Here is a 3,325-nt window from a genome sequence, read left to right as displayed (position 1 = left end):
TTACAACACGTGTAATGCGCTCATACTCACGTAACACTATGAGTCTACCGCGCGTCTCGTCGCTCCTATACTGATTCGTCGCGGAACGTACGTAAGTTCCTTCGTCGTCTCTGGAAACGGGACTGATCTTTAAGTTCCCGTTCTCCAGAATTCACCTTCTCCTTCCCGACCCGATTACGATTCCGTCCTTCTTCCAGACGAATTTCGGTCTTGGAGCGGCCTCCGGGTTGCACAGAATGGTGACGTTCCCCCTTCCGGCCGCGTACGTTTCCGATTCCATCGGACGTTTCTTGAAGGACGGTCTCAGTGCTCAGATCTGGTAAAATGCAAAGACAACGGGCGTATCGACCGTGACATTTTGCGATTGATTGATACGATTGACGGTTGCTCAAATAAAATCCGTAACTGCGCCGACGACTATCTCGCCTTCAATTGATTCTTCGCCCTACACTGGTACATCCCCTCGTCCCTCTTGTCCAGATTCTTGATGTTCAACACGTTGTCCCTGATGCTGTACCTGTCGCCTCTGTCGTCCGTGAGGAGAGTCTCCGGGTCCAGTTCTTAAACCAGTCGTATGTAAAGTCGGGGATTCCGCAGGCCTCGCACGTCCAAGTCAAGTCCCTCGATTGTCCATGTGCTTGTCGGTCAGAGGAATCGTGAAATTGGGTGCCCCTTGGATGGTCAGTCGAACAGAATTTTCTATCGACAGTCGATCGTTTTGCACGCGGCACACGTATTCCCCTTGGTCGTCGACGTGAACTCGCGGAATTATGAGAACGCGATTGTAACTCGTGGTGTAGGAACCGCGAGGCAAGGCTGCGGCACCCTTGCGCGTCCAGTTGTACGAAGGCACCGGGTATCCGAACGCGATGCACTCGAATCGGACCTCTTGGCCAGCGACCGGAGCTTCCGGGAACGCTTTTGGGAAGTTATTGGAAAATTTCAATTGTTGGAACGAGGAATGCGGGTCGACCCTCAGAGGAAAGAACGGGCCGTTCCGCCCGGTGTCCGAGGCTATGCTCTGCACGTTGCACGAATAACTTCCTCTGTCGATCATCTCCAACGCGGAGAAATACAACGCTCCGTCGTACGACACGAACACTCTCTTGTCCTCCTCGACGAAGTTCGGAAAATAGTCTCTCGCCCAATAATATTTCACTCCGGGAAAGTGTTGCGGTGGATCGCAGTACACCGCCTTTCCCCAATTCTCGTCCCCGCGCTCCTCCGACCGTTTCAGGTTGAATTCCAATATGTATCCGAACGACAAGTCTACGCTCTCCGACATGATCGTGCCGAATTCGTTCGTCGCTTTACAGTGATACGATCCTCTGTCCTCCGCCTGAAAATAATCGTCAATATTCGTTATTCGTCGTTGGTCGATCGAGCTCTCCTCCCTTGTCGTCTCGGTTCGACGAACTCGTTCGACGTTCACCACTTCACGACACTCTCACCTGATCTGGCTCGTAGATAATCAATGTTCCACCGCTGATCGTGTATCGCGTGTTGTTCAAAGGGTCGATCTTGGTCGCGATCAGTCTGTCGTTCTCGTAATCCTCTTTGAACCATTCGTAAGTCGGTGCGGGATACCCTCCGGCCAAACAGCTCAACTCCACATGATTACTGATCTTCCTCTTGGACACGTCGAACACTTTGTCCACCGGATGGCGAACAAAGTATGGACCCCTCGGCACTACTTTCGGATCGTCCACCTCGATTCCGTACTGATAACTTCTGTCGTCGTCGACCATATTGTACAGATCGTATATCTTCGCCTCGCAGATATAGAGCAGTCTCTCCCTTCCGTTCACTTTCTGCAGTCCCCATCTTTGCAAATTATTGTTGTACGAATACACCAAGTATTCTCGATCGTAACTGTTATCGACGATCGGCTCCGGTAGGAAAGCATTTTCCATGTTCACTAGCTGAGTGTTGTCCGCCTCGTTGACCCAGTTACCATTCNTTCACAATGCTCCTCCCCATCTGCCATTTTCGGCTCTAACAATCTTTCCGGAACATCCTGTATAAATTTATTCCTATTGACAATTGAGAGTCATTCTCTTGGAAAATTTTACAGTTCGTCAAGTTTAGAATTTATCCTTTACGTTTAAATCGAACACGTTTCGATCTAATCGAATCTGAACTTAACGTCGAACATTACGTAAAAATTTTGTAATAACTTTTTTCCATCAAAGCATTCGGGTATCTTATAAGAATAATTTCAAGGATTATATTTTACGATCAATAGAATTTATTGTACGTCTTACGTATAACGTACGTTTATTGTAATTTGTGAGAGGTTTTGGCGAAATAATCCGAATGAGGATCTTTTACTTATGATTACATTTATTAAAGAATAATTTAATATGTATATATGTAATATATTTGATATATGTATTAACGTGGTTAATCCTTAATGCCAATCGTCACATGGTCACGCCACGGCGCGAGCGAACTGATAGTGAACCCGGAACGTGCAATGATCTGCAGTGCCACCAACATAATTTTATTGCGAATTCGAGGAATTTTACCGCGAACTCGACAAATTGATACATATACGTTGAGCTGATCTATCATTGACGGTTATCTAATTAATATTTATTTAACACGTTGAGCGCCACGCGTTTTTCTAAGCTAATCCCGTTCAGGCCACGCGNTTAAAATCACCTCAGCTCCTCCTCATTTTCGGGCGTAAAGGGAGTTCTGGGACACCCTGTATATTCCCTTGCGTTAAGACTGTGGACGAGCAGCGGCGGCGGTCCACTGGTTAATGTTCTAGCTTCGTAAACGCTGGATCGACGGATCGAGTCCCTTTTGTTCCGAATCATCCGCGAATCTTCACTTCAGTGGAATGATTGCTTTGCTCGAGGATACACCGAGCTTATTGTCGATACGAAGATGTCACAAATCGAAGTTGACGATGAAAGACTAATACAACTAATTCAAGAACATCGAGAATTGTACGACAATAAATTACACAGATACACGGATATTGTCTCGGATATATTTCCACGGCTGTGTCTGACCGTGTCCTCAGACAGTTCGATGTGGATCCGACTGCCAGCATCAGAGAAGTCAGCCGCGAAACTTTTTGTTTCAGAGTAAGCACCACCAGTGTACACAGAATACTGCATGATGCAGAAATGCATCCGTTTCATTACCAGAACGTGCATTTGATGGTGCCCGGAGACGACGTCAAGCGGGTGGCACATTCCACGTGGCTGTTGGGGAAGATCCGTGTGGATCCGTCTTTCCTACCGTGTGCGTTGTGATTAGACGAGGCCCTTTTCACAAGAGAAGGATGCTTCAATGTTCACAATACACACAC

General features: G+C 47.3%; 1 pseudogene; it reads right to left on the bottom strand.

Annotated features, from left to right (window-relative positions):
• Positions 1 to 30: 30 nt before the first annotated feature.
• On the bottom strand, positions 31 to 1,958 carry LOC108625104 (contactin-like; annotated as a pseudogene).
• Between the last annotated feature and the right edge of the window lie 1,367 nt (positions 1,959 to 3,325).

The sequence above is a fragment of the Ceratina calcarata genome, unplaced genomic scaffold (genome assembly GCF_001652005.2).
Source record: "Ceratina calcarata isolate Rehan_Ccalc_2016 unplaced genomic scaffold, ASM165200v1 scaffold3428, whole genome shotgun sequence".
Taxonomy (NCBI): domain Eukaryota; kingdom Metazoa; phylum Arthropoda; class Insecta; order Hymenoptera; family Apidae; genus Ceratina; species Ceratina calcarata.
This window is presented reverse-complemented; position numbering and strand designations above follow the sequence as displayed.